General features: G+C 34.0%; 1 non-coding gene across 1 annotated transcript; it reads right to left on the bottom strand.

Moving 5' to 3' along the window:
* Positions 1-1,838: 1,838 nt before the first annotated feature.
* Positions 1,839-1,913, bottom strand: Trnas-uga (transfer RNA serine (anticodon UGA)). The gene has a single exon. It is a non-coding gene; the product is annotated as a tRNA-Ser (tRNA).
* Positions 1,914-17,934: the final 16,021 nt, after the last annotated feature.

Here is a 17,934-nt window from a genome sequence, read left to right as displayed (position 1 = left end):
ATAGGCAAATTGTGCGCATGGCAGTGACGGATCGCTCAGTGACATCCCGAACCATAGCACAGCACATTGCGTCTGTAACGCATCATCCAGTGTCTGCGCGTACCATTCGACGCCGTTTACAGCAGAGTGGTCTGTCCGCAAGACGTCCATTGCTTCGTCTACCATTGACGCAGAACCACAGACGTCTCCGTCGCCAATGGTGTGATGACAGACGGATGTGGACGGCAGAATGGAATGACGTTGTCTTTACTGACGAGGCACGCTTCTGTCTGCAGCACCACGATGGTCGGATTCGAGTGTGGAGACACCGTGGAGAGAGGATGCTGGACAGCTGCATTATGCACCGCCACACTGGTCTTGCACCGGATATTATGGTAGGGGGCGGTATTGGATATTACTCTCGCACGCCTCTAGTACGCATTGCCGGTACTTTAAATAGCCGGCGCTACATATCCGAGGTGCTGGAGCCAGTTGTCCTTCCGTACCTTCGGGGCTCGGCCACAGCCATATTTCAACAGGATAATGCGCGACCACACGTGGCACGCATTGTCCAAAGGTTCTTCGTCAATAACCAGATTGAATTGCTTCCCTGGCCGGTTCGCTCTCCGGATCTTTCGCCGATAGAAAACATGTGGTCCATGGTTGCTCAACGAGTGACCCAGATTACATCCCCAGCTGCCACACCAGGTGATCTTTGGCAACGTGTGAAAGCTGCGTGGGCTGTTGTACCCCAGGAACACATCCAACGTCTCTTTGACTTAATGCCGAGACGTGTGGCAGCGGTGATCTCCAACAATGGCGGCTACTCTGGCTACTGATTCTGGCAGGAACCACATGTCACAGACGTCTGTAAACGTAATCATTTGATACTTGGTCAACATGTTATCTACAAAATAAATTTTGTTGTGCTACCTCTTGTCTTTCTTGGTGTTGCATTTACGGTGGCCAGAAGTGTATATCAGAATGACATGGCGTGGTGCGGAAACACACCATCAGCAATGACCAACAGCAATAACATCAGTGACTCAGAGCGCCGTGCTGTCTGCGGAGTGGGCGTTGTGTAGCGATCGATGAAATCGCTGAGACCACAACACCAGTATTTCACTTTCTCAACTGAAACTCTGGTCTTGATCCGATTATCGTGCTTGGGTGATAAACTATGAATTCATATCAGAGTGTCGTGGTTGAGTACTTGTACTGTTGCTTTTTGAAAGGAGGATGGTACTTCAAATCACACTGCGCAACACGTATGACAAGAAGTGAGCGCTGTGTTTCACTTTCACTGCCGGAACACAGCTGCATGCAGATTAATTTTGACGAGCAGTTATTTCTAATTGCACTGCAATCGCAGTACAGATTAGGTAAAATATCACGAAGAGTGTCAACTGGTGCCTCTTACCTGACTTCACCACTGTGGAGCGCTATAGCGAAAGACGCGTGTGGAGGCATGAATGGCGCCAAGTTATGCTTAGCTATGAAAGCAGAACCTGTCTCATAGTCTTACTTAATTTACCTTCTTTTTTTAGTCTTCTATTATGACTGGTTCGATGCTGGTTTCACGCATTTCTGTCTTCTACCCGCTTCTTCATAAAAGAAAGAAAGAAAGGGGATAAGTGCACTAGCTGGCGATTTGTCGATTAGGTTCGAATCCAACTGCTATCAACATTTTGACGCCTCACAGTATTTAATAATTAATTTCACCAGCTGCGACATAGTTGCGTATATGAACAGTGATCCAATACTATCAAATGTTTTTTATTCCAGTCTTTCCAGAATGAGATTTTCACTCTGCAGCGGAGTGTGCGCTGATATAAAACTTCCTGGCAAATTAAAACTGTGTGCCCGACCGAGACTCGAACTCGGGACCTTTGCCTTTCACGGGCAAGTGCTCTACCAACTGAGCTACCGAAGCACGACTCACGGACGGTACTCACAGCTTTACTTCTGCCAGTACCTCACCTCCTACCTTCCAAACTTTACAGAAGCTCTCCTGCGAACCTTGCAGAACTAGCACTCCTGAAAGAAAGGATATTGTGGAGACATGGCTTAGCCACAGCCTGGGGGATGTTTCCAGAATGAGATTTTCACTCTGCAGCGGAGTGTGCGCTGATATGAAACTTCCTGGCAGATTAAAACTGTGTGCCCGACCGAGACTCGAACTCGGGACCTTTGCCTTTCGCGGGCAAGTGCTCTACCAGTTTGGAAGGTAGGAGGCGAGGTACTGGCAGAAGTAAAGCTGTGAGTACCGGGCGTGAGTCGTGCTTCGGTAGCTCAGTTGGTAGAGCACTTGCCCGCGAAAGGCAAAGGTCCCGAGTTCGAGACTCGGTCGGGCACACAGTTTTAATCTGCCAGGAAGTTTTATTCCAGTCTTTGATCACAATATTAATTCTTTTGACGATGACCGGTTTCAGTCCGTGATGACCATCCTCAGATCTACAATATACAAATATATACACCTAGTGAGCAGTGTGTCCTTCAACACAATACAGCAACGCGTATCACAGTATACTATTATACAACCAGGGAAATGTACACGTAAAATACAGTAAAACGTACCTTTTCTACACCGTGTCCTAAAGTGATATGGCCATAATGGCGTCGTCAAAACATGAATATAGTCAGCACAGCATCGTCACATAGATCTAAAATAAGTTATAGAATAGGCCACATCGTCCATAGTCATTACGCAAAAAAACATAATCTGATAAAATACATGTAGCAGACTTCTAAATATTGATAACTATCAGAGAAATAGTAAATAGTAGGCAATCATCTAGAAAAGAGAAAGAATAAAGCAAACCTGAAAACAATTCCAATGAAATTTTTACGGAAAACTGTCCCAACAAATAGCAAACTGTTTGAGTAAATCTAAGGTTAGATGTGGTTTTCAAGTTAACAACACTCTGAAACTCGGTGTAAAACATAGTTTGAGTAAAGATTCTGATAAATTTGACGGTTCTGGGGTTTACAAGATCGTTTGTGGTAGTTGTGACAAAATTTAACATCCGTCAAACTGGCCGTTCCTTTAAAATAAGATTCAGGGAGCATTTGCAGGCACATCATAAAACTCCGTTGGGAATGTATTTGGCCGAAACCGGCCACACTGTAAGCAATATTGAGAGTTGTATACATATTCTACACACGGCAGAGAAGGGTCGTGCTCTCGACTTGGAGATTTACAGAGCCAAAAAGTATGAACCTAATAGGGTACCGAGCGAGGTGGCGCAGTGGTTAGACACTGGACTCGCATTCGGAAGGACGACGGTTCAATCCCGCGTCCGGCCATCCTGATTTAGGTTTTCCGTGATTTCCCTAAATCGCTCCAGGCAAATGCCGGGATGGTTCCTTTCAAAGGGCACGGCCGACTTCCTTCCCCCTCCTTCCCTAACCCGATGAGACCGATGACCTCGCTGTCTGGTCTCCTTCCCCAAACCAACCAACAACCAACAACCTAATAGGGTACTCAAAAGACAAAACGATTTTATGCTCAGCCCCTACTTTGCTTTGTTTGAGAACGTACTTCGATAACCAAATAATGCCTCGTGTATTTGTACCTAACCTTGCTTGATGGTTTATGTCGCAAACAGTAGGCACTTGCCTTACTGCCATACATTAGTCGCTCTAATCCTGTAACTGATTATGTCCTACCTATTCATGGAATGTATGGCCAGACTATATAATTTTATTTATTGACTGTTAAGATGTTGTTTTTAACGTTTTTTGTGAGAGACATATCACGATGTATGTAAAGCCCTCTAGTGGCTAAGGTCTTACGATCGGTGCGCGCCTACATAACATCCCAGTGGCCGACCCAACAGAGGGCGCTGATCGTTGATATATCTTTTTTCAGCTGTCATATAGACATTTATCTTTCCTATGTAATTTGTAGGTTGTTACAGGCAATGTATTACATTTATTAATTTTTGACCCTAATTCACCATAAAAGGGGCGGACCTATTACCTGCATATATTTCCATTTAATAATTTTATATGGTAACTGTATTCATCTTTTACTGTATCACAATTGGTTTCTACGACAGTTATCGATAATTAAAAGTCTGCTACATGTATTTTACCTAATGTGTTTTTATCACATTATGTTTTTTGCTTAAATGATGACTACATCTAAGCCCACAGTAGTTACATCTAGGTAAAATGTAGGAAAACAGATTTCTGGTAGGTACTGTACTTTAGTAGTCAGTAGGAATAATGACTGTGATGACGATGTGACCTATTCTACACTTTATTTTAGATCTATTTGATGATGCTGTGCTGACTATATTTATATGTTTTGATGATGCCATTATGGCCTTATCACTTTAGGACATGGTGTAGAAAAGGTACGTTTTGCTGTATTTTATCTGTACATTTCCCTGGCTGTGTGATAGTATATTGTGATACATGTTGCTGTATTGTGTTGAAAGACACACTGCTCACTAGGTGTATATATTCGTATATTGTAGATCTTAGGATGGTCACCACGGACTGAAACTGGTTGTCGTCAAAAGAATTGATATTGTGATCAAAGACTGGAATAAAAAACAATGAGTAATTAATTATCAATTTTAAATATATTGAAACAGTTCAGTTCATCAAGACACAAATTAATTAAAGACATTAGCTGCCAGTGGGCACTGATTTATATAAATGGGGCAAGTTGAAAATTAGTGCCAGACCGGGATTTGATGGTTACTAGGCAGTTGTACTGACCACAGCACTGGATGCAGTGCTCTTCTCTTTCTCCCCGACCTTAAATTAAGGATGTGACTTATACAGCGTGGTCAGAAACAGTCTGGAAAGCATATAAGGGTGTTGCAGGACAGGTTGTTCTGAGAAATAATTGTTAAGAAAAAAATTCGATACGTTACGCCATTTCTGATTTAATTATCATTGATGTTATCCAGTCACGTAGTTGCACTCGCAGATGCAAGCCGCCTGCCACAGACAGTGTCGCCAAAAGTCTCCTTTGTTCGGTTCCCTCGAAGCGAACAACCGTACCTTTTGCTCACCTATCTTAAATTTTTCACACCCGCAAAAGGCACATTTTAACTGGTATTGAGCACTTGAATTTGCAGGCACAACGACCTATCTAATTACATCGGAAACGGCGCAACATATCGATTTTTTTTGTCAATGTTTACTCCTCAGCACAATGTACCCTCCAATACCCTCACAAGTTTTCAGACTGTTTTTGATCACCTTGAATACAGGACTTATGTACAGGGTGTAATGAAAACACGTTTCAGAGACTTCAGGGATTTATTCTTGACATCAAAAGTTCATATGAATATGTTCCCGAAAATCTTTCGATAGGGAGTTATGAAAAGAATTCCCTGTAGTGAATGGTGGTTTTGTAATTTACCCAAAATATGCATTTTCACTCACTTTCTAGTTTGAGGTTGGTAATTACATTTGATTTGTTTTGTCTGGTTGTTCTTTGTTTTGTTTTAGAGCAATTTACGCCACAACTATGTGCAAATATTCACCGTCTGAAATGACGGATATGCAGTGCATCTATGCACTAGCAGATGAGAATGCAGGCACAGGGCGTCAAGTTTTTACTGAACGTTACCCTGAGGGGCAGTTACCTCATGCAGGAACATTCGTATGATTCTTATCAATGCCTGCGAAAAACTAGCTCATCAGAGAAGAGAGATGCAGATGATAGGACACCACACGATGTACGAACGCCTGGGCTTAAAAACGGTTTTGTCGTACTATATAGCCTATGAATGGCCATCATTTAGCACATGGTGAATTCTGAGAAGGGAAGGTGTTAATCACATGACAATTTGGAATAGTATACGTGAAAATCTTGTGTATCTGTGTCAGTTTCAACAAGTATAAAGATTAAATGAAGCAAGACTTTTGGCTAAGAATATCTTTCTGTCAGTGCAGATTAGGACAGTATGCTGTGCTGTTACTGTTCTTAGCATCTACCATATTCACTGATGAGACTGACTTTTCACGTGAATGGTTTTCATTAAACATAACAATCATGTCTAGGCTTATGAAAAGCCTCATGATGAAGTTTGACAAGACTGTCATCAACAGAATTTCAGCCTCAATGTGTTCTGTAGTATCTCTCTTGATCTGCACCTGCATCTACATGGATGCTCTGCAAATCAGACTTAAGGGCCTGGCAGAAAATTCATCGTAACACCTACACAATAATAATCTATTATTCCGCTCTCGAAGAGCATGCGGAAGTAATGAATGCGGGTATATTTTTCTGTGCGAGCTCTGAGTGCCCTTATTTTTTATGATGAACGTTTCTCCCTACCTACGTCGGCGTCAACGAAATATGTTCACATTTGGAGGAGGAAGTTGGTGATCGAAATTTCGTGAGAAGATCCCACTGCAACAAGAAATGCCTTTGTTTTAATGATGCCCACCCCAAATCTTGTACCATGTCTGTGACATTCTCTCCCGTATTTCTCGATAGTACAAAACGTGCTGCTCTTCTTTGAACTTTCTCTGTTCACTCTGTTAACCCTATCTCACAAGAATCCTACACCATGCAGCAGTACTGTTTAATAGATTTGTTGTATCTTCTAAATGTTCTGCCAATAAAACTCGGACTAAGGTTCGTCTTGCCTCACAATTTTCTATGTGTTCTTTCCAATTTAAGTTGTTCATAATTGTAATTCCTAGGTATTTAGTTGAGATTATGGCCTTTAGATTTGATTGATTCATCGTTCAACCGAAGTTTAACAGATTTCTTATAGCACTGATGTGGATGACATCACGCTACATTTCATATTTCACTATTTAAGGTCAGCTATCATACAGATATCTTATCTAAATTGTTTTGGAATTGGTTATGATCTTCTGATGACTTTACTAAATGATAAACGACAGCATTGTCTGCAAACAAGCTAAAATGGTTGCTCAGATTGTCTCCAGAATCGTTTATAGAGATAAGAAACAGTGGGGGGCCCATAACACTATCATGGGCAATGCCAGAAATGGCTTTCCATCTGTTACTGCAAACAGTGACCTCTCTAACAGGAAAACACACATCCAGCTCCATAATTCAGAAGATATTCCACATGCAAGCAATTTGATTACAAGCCGTTTGTGAGATAAGTAGTTCATTGATGAGACTTCTGGACCAAAGAGCATTTTGATTAAAAATCCAAGGTTATAAACCGAAATTCTAATTTCACGGTATTACCCAACCAAATCTCATTTGCCTACATTGATAAATCAAGTTCTCATTTTCTCATTCAAAAATTTACAATTCTAATAAATTTTATTCTATGTAAATAAGAACCATCAAAACTCATTTACCTCTATTGAAAAACCGAATTCTCATTTAAATATTTAAAAAAACTAATAAAATTTATTCTTTATAAATATAAACCATCAAAACACATTTGCTGATACCAAAAAAAACAAATTCTGATTTATTTAAAAAAATTTCAATCTAATAAATGTTTATATTTATAAATAGCATCTATCGGACTTTACCTATATATACCACCAATTGAAATTTAAATTAAAATTTCAAAGGTACATTTTAACTGTAAATGTTTTAATAAAGCAAAAATGAAATTTCATTCTATATAAATACAAACAAAACAAAATGATTAACAAAGTTGAGCTGTTTAATAACTTAGAAAATTAATAAAGGAAAGTATGGATTGAATTATAGTGATGCAGAAGATTATTGTAAAGAAAAGGGTTATTCAAATGCAAGTAGATGGGATCTGATGGAATTTTGCGATTATTTGAATAAGAAAGAAAGGAAAGAAATTGGGCTCTTTAATAACTAAGAAAATTATAGTAAAAGAATATATGGATTGAGTTACAGAAATTTAGAAATTTATTGTCAAAAAAAGGTTTATTCAAATGTAACTAGTAAGATCTGATGGATTTTTTCGATTATATTAATAAGAAAGAAATGAAGGAAGAAATGAAGAAGAGAGAACTATAATACCAAACTATTAAAGAACTTTGATCAATCTATAAAATAGAAAATTTGAGGAATTATTCAAAACTTAATAAACAAAAATTAATCAAACTTATTGTAAATCTTGTTGACAATATTAATAACAACGATAATGGAAAAGATAATGAATTGAATAAAAACCTGTGCAAGAACTTCATCAAATCTGTGAAAGGAAAAAATAAAAGTAGTTCTAAACTTCGAAAAAGATAATTAACAGATTTTATGAAAAAAATTTTAGCTAAAATTAATTATAATGATGATTAGAATAAATAACCTTTAAGTGACCTTTGTAAAATCAGTAAAGTGAAAAATTTTAAAAATTATTATAATCTTAATTAACAACAGTTAATCATTCTTATCCGTAGAATTGAGAATTATTTTCGAAAGCTTCTAGTAGATAGATACCATGAAATTAAGCAAAGTAATTATCAGAAAAATTTACAAGGTGTCTATTTTGTAGCTGATAATGATTTTTTCACGACACCTAAGTGAATTTATAGAAAAGACTCTGCTTTTAAAAAAAGAAAAACAGCTTACAGAAGTCAATGATTTTTTAATCAAATTAAAGAAGAAATAATCATAAAATTAAAGAATATTTTAATACAAAGATAAGCAATTCAACTTAACATGATATTTTACATGTCAAGTTTTATTTAGAACAACTGATTTAGAAGTTTATTAACTGAAATAGAAAAAATGCAAGGGGAAGAATCTGGTTGGTCTTTATTTTATATAGATATTTTAAAATTCAGTGTTAAAAATCACAATCCAATTTTTGGTTCTTCTTATATCAATTTCCCAAACGTAATTAGAGGTAAAAAGGCATGCATGTAAAAAAATTCAGATCAAAAATTTATTCATTATTCAACAAAATCAACTTTATGTCCAGCAAATGATCATTTAGAATGAGCTAATAATTACAGAAACATTGGATTAACATTAGATTTCTGAAAAAGAAAAGGTTTATTTTCTAGTTCAGTTAACAGATATTCCAGAATTTAAAAAGAGATCAAATATTTCAATCAATATTTAGGGCTATGAAAGCAATGAAGAAGTAAAAAGAATTACTGTTTATTCTCTTTGTCTTACACAAAATAGACAAGAAAAACATGTTAATCTTCTTCCAAATCGAGAAGAAAGTAATTCACATTATTGTTGGGTAAAAAATCTATCTAGATTAATTAGCTCACAAACAAGCAAACACTATGGAAAAAATTATCTTTATGAAAGTTGTATAAGATATTTTCATTCACAAGAAAGAAAAAGCAGTCATGAAACCGATTAAAAGAATGTACAGAACTAAAAATACATATGCCTCTAAAAGGTCAAAAAATTGAATAACAAAATTATAATAATTCATTAAGAATACCTTTTGTAACTTATACAGATTTCGAATCTTTATTAGAATATATTAAGTCTTGTCAATTTTTTGGGAAAATATTCTACTAATAAATACCAAATAAATTTACCGATTTCATTCAGTTATTATGTTAAATATTCTAATGGTTATTATAGAAATATGTTTATCAAAGATATAGCAATAGATAATAAAGATATTGGTGCTATTTCAAATCATGAACAAAAATATATTTCATTTAGTAAATATGTCGAAGATGGATTAACATTAAGCTTTTCAGAGACATTTAAATTTATGGCTTCAAGCATTGATAAGATATCTTACAAAAGAATCATTTATAGAAACAGTAAAATGTTTGGAATGTTTACAATTAGCTTTAATAATAAAAACGAGTATATCATTACTTATAAATGGATCCTGAAGAAAAACTGCAAGAAACCGAATTACCTTAAAATGAATGTTTCTGGGCACGATATAATAAAGATAACATTTATGATGAAGATTATAACAGAGCGAAATCAGTTTGGAATTAATTTAATATTAAAAATTTTGATGAATATACAAAATTATAAAATAAATTTCATGTTTTAATTTTAGCATATACAAGGGCCGTCCAGAAAGTAACCTCCGGTTGATTTAAAAAAATACACCAAGTTAAATAAAAATATTTTAATATATACATCTTACAACTACATCTTTGCACTATTTTTCTACATAGTCTCCATAGCGATTGAGGCACTTATCGTATCTCTTCACAAGCTTTGAAATTCCTTCTGCATAAAAATCACCCGCTTGTGCCTGGAGCCAGCCTGTGACCGCATCTTTGAGCTCTTCGTCGTCATCAAACCGCTGTGATCCGAGCCATTTCTTCAAATGCATTAAGAGGTGATAATCACTTGGCGCCAGGTCTGGGCTGTAAGGTGGATGGTTGATAACGTCCCACTTGAAGGACTCAAGAAGGGCCGTTGTTCTGCGAGCAGAGTGAGGACGGGCGTTATTGTGCAAAAAAACGATACCGGAAGTCAGCATACCACAGCGTTTGTTCTGTATAGCCCGTCGTAACTTTTTTATTGTTTCACAGTACATGTCTTGATTAATGGTCGTACCACGTTCCATGAATTCAACCAACAACACCCCTTTGGCATCCCAAAACACCGTTGCCATCAGTTTTCTGGCAGAAAAATCTTGCGAGGCTTTTCTTGGTTTGGTAGGCGAATTTGAATGTGCCCACATCTTTGATTGTTCTTTTGTCTCAGAGTTCACGTACTTAATCCAGGTTTCGTCACCGGTCACGATTCTGTTTAACAATGGTTCTCCTTCGTCCTCATAACGTGACAGAAAGTCTAATGCAGAGGCCATTCTTTGAGTTTTGTGGTGGTCGGTAAGAATTTTGGGCACCCATCGTGCACAGAACTTACGGTAACCCAATCTTGCTGTCACTATCTCGTACAAGAGAGTCTTAGAAATCTGTGGAAAACCAGTAGACAACTCCGACATTGAGAAACGTCGATTTTCACGAACTTTTGCATCAACAGTCTGAACGAGTTCGTCAGTCACCAATGATGGTCTACCACTCCTCTCTTCATCATGAACGTTTTCTCGTCCACTTTTAAATAAACGTACCCATTCACGGACAACTCCTTCACTCATAACTCTTGGTCCGTACACGGCACAAAGCTCACGATGAATAGCTGCTGCAGAATATCCTTTGGCTGTAAAAAACCTTATGACAGCACGCACTTCACATTTGGCGGGGTTTTCTATTGCAGCACACATTTCAAACTGCCACAAAAACTAAACTAGCACAGGTACGACGTTCACTCGACCACGGCTTGATGCCGACTGACCTGTTGAGTGCGTGAACGCACAGATGGCGTCGCTACTCCCCCCACAACCCGCACTGTGACCAATCGGAGGTTACTTTCTGAAGCGCCCTCGTATTTTTGAAATTATTAGATATATATTTATTAAATCTTATAAAATTGATCCATTTTGGTCTTTTATTGCACCAGGATTATCGTGGCATCCTACGTAAAATGATTAAAGTTGATTTAGAATTATTACATGATTATGATGTGATTTTATTTTATGAGAAAGGAATTCGAGGTGGACATTCTCAATGTATTAAAAGGTATGTTACATCAAATATTAAGTACATGAAAAATTTGAGCTAAAAAGAAAACATTCAAATACTATTGCTTATTTAGAAGCAAATAATTTATATGGTGCGGGAATCTTAATTTTTACCATTTACAAATTTCAATTGGGTAGAATCAGTTGTATTTCTGAAAAAATACTAAAAATGTCAAATGATTATAAATATGGTTATATTTTAGAAGTTGACTTAAAATATGCAAAAGAATTGATTTACATAAAGATTTACCATTAGGACAAACAAAATTATTAACAACTTTCAATATTAATGAAAAATATGTTTTACATTAAACCTTAAACAATGTTAAAATCTTGGATTAGAATTAAAGAAAATTCATTGAATCAGATTGGTTGCAGAAATACATTGATTTTAATACAGAAATCAGAAATAAGGTTAAAAATTTTAAAAAGGAGTCTGATACTGTATCTGAGTGGACAGCGCACCAGCTTTTCATACTGAGGGACCCGGGTTCGATACCAAGCTGTGTTTGAGATTTCCTCTACTCAGGGACTGGGTATTTATCTCATCTTTTCATCAAGATCAATTCACTTTCATCAACATGCAAGTAGTCGAAGTGGCATCACCTCAAAAGACTTGCACCAGGATGAGGACCTCACCATTCATACGAAGAAAATAAAAAATTTTCAATAAATCAATATACTTTAAAATGTGTTTCTAGATATTTAGAAAACAACAATTTATGATTTTTCGCTATACTGTTATGAAACCAAAATATGGTGAAATTATAAAATTATGTTTTTGGATACTGATTCTTTCACTTACGATATAAGAACTAAAGATTTTCATAAATTATATGAAATCAATGATTGATTTCTTTGACACAAGTGATTATGAAAAAATAATATTTATACAATTCTGCAAGAAAATAAGAAAGTTTTAGATTTGAAACTTCAAATTGTGGAAAAAAATGTTATTACACGTAAGTCGAAAATGTATGCTTATAAAGTTGGTGATAAAGAGGAGAAATAATTTAAAAATTTAAAAATCCTTTGTGAAAAACGATCTGACAAAATAAAACAATATAAAAAATGAATGTGATTAAATCATTTAAACATGAATTGCATACAGCTGAATGTAGTAAAATTCATACAGCTGAATGTAGTAAAATTCCTCTAAGTTCTATGATGATAAACATGTTGTATTACAAGATGGAATTAATACATTGCCATACGGTAGTAATAATTTAAATCAAAATAAAATAAAAGAAGATAAAAAGATTTCTTATGAGACTTAATCAGTTCAACCCAAGATTAAATAAATTAAAAAATTAATTTTTTTAATATTCTATGATATTGTAATTTTTTGTCTTTCCAAATTTCTTTTACAAATACCTTTTCAATACTCAACAATTAACTGCATTTAAATATAAAATATTGTATAAACATTTTAAAAATTATATTACTTTTATTTTCCCAACTATTGTACAAACTGCCACAACCTAACTATTTAACATGTACTTTATTAAATTTCTCATTTAAAACTTTTTCAATCAGATAAACATTGTTTTTAAAGTTTTTGTCAGTAGAAATTTGCTTTCATTTTTTCATCATTTGAATCTTTAAATTTATATGTAATTGAAATAGAGTGAATAACATCTTCAGTTTCAAAAATTTCTGTAGACCAGTTGGCAGTATATCCTTTTTCCAAAAATTCCAATCACTCAATTTATTCTCCCTTGATCACTGGTTTTATATTTAGGTTCAGTTTCTAACAAATAAACAGTTTTCAATACGATTTATTAAATTTCTTTCTTTACATCTTTCGACCGAATTTTTATTGTTGAATGTTTTGTGCTATTATATTCATCACCTAATTTAGACATAAGTCAAACCATCTATAATTTCCTTAAAGAGCGAATTTTTTTGACATTTCTTCTTTAAGATTTCTATTAAATCGTCCAGAAACAGTTCCTTTTAAATCACTAAAAGTTGAATAATAATTAATGTTGCAATTTTTCATTAATTTTTGAAATTTGTTATCATAAAATTCTTTTACATTAGCTGTTGCAAGTTCTTCAGTGATCTAGCGATGCATACTTTTTCTATAAAACCAATCTGTTTTACCTGTTTTATCTTTAATTGGAATATCTCAAGCAAATTTTGAAAGAAATGTCGACAACAATATTTAATTCCTTTACCTATTCTGAAATCAATTTTAATTTTGCAGAATCCAATTCAACTAAATAAGATTGCCATAAGTCAATTCCAAACAAATTACACTTTTTCTATTAAAATGTTTTCTCATTTGTTTATGTAATTCATTAATAATTTGACATTTTCCAACAACTTTTTTTACCGAATTTACTCTTTTTCCTTCTACATACTGCACAAAAATCTTCAGTTCTCTGGTTTCCATTTTTGTTGTTAATCTGTGAAGATTATGAGTTTAGTAACATTTTTACACTTCAAACAGTAAATGTGATTATCATTCTTTGTTTCCATAGGATAAGAAATAATAGAATTATTTCACCGAATACAATTCTCTTTACAACAACTGGAACAGTTTTAGCAGACTCTTTTAATGTTACAGTCCTCCTCGATAGGTGAGTGGTCAGAGCGGTAGTCTGCACACCAAGGGGCCTGGGTTCGATCCCCTGCTTCGTCAGACACTTTCTCCACTCAGGGACTGGGTGTTGTGTTGTCCTCATAATCATTTCATCATCATCAGTGGAGGGCAATGGGAAACCACCACTGGAATCACTTCCCTAGATGCTCATGTGGTGTACCTCTCTGATGAGGCTTCCCCAATGACAAGACCTGCCATAAGGCAGAACACAAAGTTGTTAGTTAATGTTACATTTAGAACATGTAATTTATGCAACATTTTTATTGCAGTGATTTCAGGACGTATTTTGTGAAGTATGTCAACAAGATTCATGCAAACATCAAAATCTCTAAATGTTAAACAGCTGTTTATATTTTCATCACCGCTACCAACTTCTTGGGGAATAAAATCGTAGTCATTGAAACTGTGCATTCTTTGTTCAGCTCCAGTCATAAAAGTAAATTCAATTACTTGGTATCATATACTTTATAATTAAGTTGACTCTAGTATGTAGTTAAAGCTGTTTCTGAAATAACTTCTTCAATTTCCTTTTTAGTAAAATATTTACTTAGTTCTTGTTTGGAAATATAATTATTCAAATGTGTATGTTCAGGTTTTGTAAAAGTTTTGATACCTAATTCAGTAAATAAATTTTGCTCACTACATCTTTTGTATCAATTAGATCATTTACATTCTCGATTCTTCTACCTTTAAAACCAATATAACCCCTAGTTACTTAAAAAATGACATGTATTTCTTTCTGAAATTGTTTAATTATATTAATGAATTTTGAGTCTACAGATAATCGAAAATTTTTGGTTTTTGATTAAAATTTTTAGTTTCAAATGACTGTAAATCCTCAGGTTCAAAAGTTTGAAAATCTTTAATTGTTTCTAAATCGTTATTGAGTTTATTTCCAAAAAATGTCCATTTTGTAAATTTGAAATATCATTAACCTTATAATTCATGCATAATAGTATTAAAACAAATAGACACAAATGACTGAAAAGTACATCAAATTTCTTTTTTATTTCAATATTTAAGTGTACATCATATTTTCCAAAATTGCTTCTTAGATGTTTAGGCGTATTTCCTCCAGATGGACCAAAAACGAATATTACATCTTTATCCTTAGGAATAGAAATACAGCGAATACCAAGTATCTAAATTTACTATACCACATTCTAAATTTTTTGGTTCATTAGGTAATTTATGAGTCAAAAAAACACCACTAAAATATTTAATTTTTAGTTGTTTAAACTACTCTTCTATTTTAAAATTAGATAACGGTTTATTAAATTTTTCAAGTATTAGTTTTAAATTTTTCCACTCTTTTTTTTCCTTTCCTAAATTGTCTTTTTCGTTCTAATTCTATCATTTTTTCATTATTTATAACTGCATTTGCAATTGCAGCAGAGCAGCCAACAAGTGAACCAACAGTTGCTAATATGGTAATACAGCTGATAATAATGGTAAAATAGCTTATACGTGATTTGCTTCTTTTTTGTTTGTTAAATATTCTATAATCTTTTTCACAACAGGAATAGTTAAAATAATTACTAAATTTCCACCAGCTTTTCTGATATTTCTTTCTTTCTTGAGCATCGGGTAAATGGCTCAATACCATTTAATTGCTCATTATTTACTTAAATTTAATTGAGTTTTGGTTAGTTTGACCACTTGGTAGAAAAGTATAATCAATTGAACATGTATTCACTTATACAGACTAAAACTGATAAAGAATTTCTTATAAACCCCATAAATGTTTATCAACATCTAAACACATTACTAATATTCGTTTTCCATTCTTTATTTCACTAACTGCAGTTGCAACAATGTTTTCACATAATGATGAATCACAAGCACACTTTCGTTCTTTTAGAAATAATTGAATTTTTTATCTCCTTCATGTCTTTTTCTAAATCTTAAATAGCTCTATAAATAATCTCGTGTTCATTACATTCTCCATTTGATACATTAAATTCTATACCACCTCTAGTATCAGGGTTATTTGGTAAGCGTGATAGCGTTACGGAGATGTTTAGCAAACTCAAGTGGCAGACTCTGCAAGAGAGGCACTCTGCATCGCGGTGTAGCTTGCTGTTCTGGTTTTGAGAGGGTGTGTTTCTGGATGAGGTATCGAATATGTTGTTTCCCCCTACTCATACCCCCATAGGAGATTACGAGTGTAAAATTAGAGAGATTTGAGCAAGCACGCAGGCTTTACCAGCAGTCGTTCTTCCCGTGAACCATACGCGACTGGAACAGGAAAGGGAGATAATGACAGTGGCAAGTAAAGTGCCCTCCGCCACACACCGTTGGGTGGCATGCGGAGTATATATGTAGGTGTAGATGTAGTAATCTTGTTTCTAATTTTGTTTGTGGACCACAAAATTTATGACTAGATTAATGCATTTCAAATGGTAATTTCCTATTTAAAGTATTAACTAATCCTTTTCCAGATTTTTCACTTTTCCAATATGTGTATGGACAATTATATAAAAATTCAGTTAATTGAGGATGTCCTTTTACATTATTAATAATAAAATTCCTAAATTTTTGTAGCTGACATTTACGTTAAGCCAAATTTTTTATTATGATAATTCATCCAAACCTATTCGATTGGTTTTTCTAAATATTTTTTAAGTAAACTGTCACAAACGTTTTTAAGTGAATCATTGAGGTATTTTTCTGGGAAAATTAGGAATATATTGTTCCGAATTGTTTTCATCGAATTATAATTTTTGTTTCCTTCACATGATATTATTTTATTTTGACTGCTTTCATTATATGCAGCAATTGACTCGAATAAAATTCTAACATAATTTTCTAAATCCATAGAATCACGTTCTGTTCCTAAATCATCAATAGTTAGTTGTTTTCTAGTTAACAGCCTCATTAATCCATCTGTTCCTTCATATCTTTTTCACCAATTTTTATCACCATTGAATTCTACTGGTAATTTACAGTAAACTGAAATATTCCAAAAGGCCTTTATCCAGAAACGTTGTCTTCGGTATTGTTGACAAATTTATATTATATTAAAAGTATTAAAATTAAATATATTAAAATTTATCGAGTTTTTAACATCTTTGTCTTTTAATTTTGTTTTCCTCTTTCATAATTCTCTAACTAACTATTTATTTTTGATTCACTTAATGTATAATCTCTTTTATCACTATCATATAGGTCAACTGTTGGAATATCATTAAATTCTGCGAAATAGTTTTTGTTATAAGGAACCAAATGTTTTTCATCATCCCTATTTTCTTCAATTGCTTTTAAATCTTTTACCTTAAATAATGCAATTCCTTGGTTAACTTTACAATTCAATCGATAACTGGTTGCTCTTGTTTTTTAATTTTTTCGTATTCCACTCTTCATTGTTTTTTCATTTTCTTAAACTCTACTTTTACTCTTCTATGGCGTTTGGGGTTTTTAACAATTTCTGGGTTGTATTCTGTAAACATTTATTATTGATAAAAAATAATTTAATTTTATGTTTAGCATTTATGTTTATCATTCATGTTCAACATTTCATGTTTAACATTTATGTTTAAGTTCATGTTCAATGTTTAAAAAATTCTTAAACTTTTTACTACATTTACCTTCATTAATGTTTCATGTCATATCTATCATAATTAAAACAAATTCATTGTTATTTCACCAGTTAATACATATTTCTTAAAATGCATTAAACTTTAAATCTCCACCAACAAATTCATGAAAAGTATTATTTAAATTTGTATCATCTTGTCTGAACATTTTTTAAAAATTAAAATTATCTCTAAGATATTGTTTTTCTATATTTGAATATCTTTCACATTTTTTAAATAAAAGTGATAACTTTTTCTTTAATTTTATCTTCAATTTTTTCATATCTTTATATAAATCCTTGATACT

The sequence above is a fragment of the Schistocerca nitens genome, chromosome 6 (assembly GCF_023898315.1).
Source record: "Schistocerca nitens isolate TAMUIC-IGC-003100 chromosome 6, iqSchNite1.1, whole genome shotgun sequence".
NCBI classification, from domain to species: domain Eukaryota; kingdom Metazoa; phylum Arthropoda; class Insecta; order Orthoptera; family Acrididae; genus Schistocerca; species Schistocerca nitens.
This window is presented reverse-complemented; position numbering and strand designations above follow the sequence as displayed.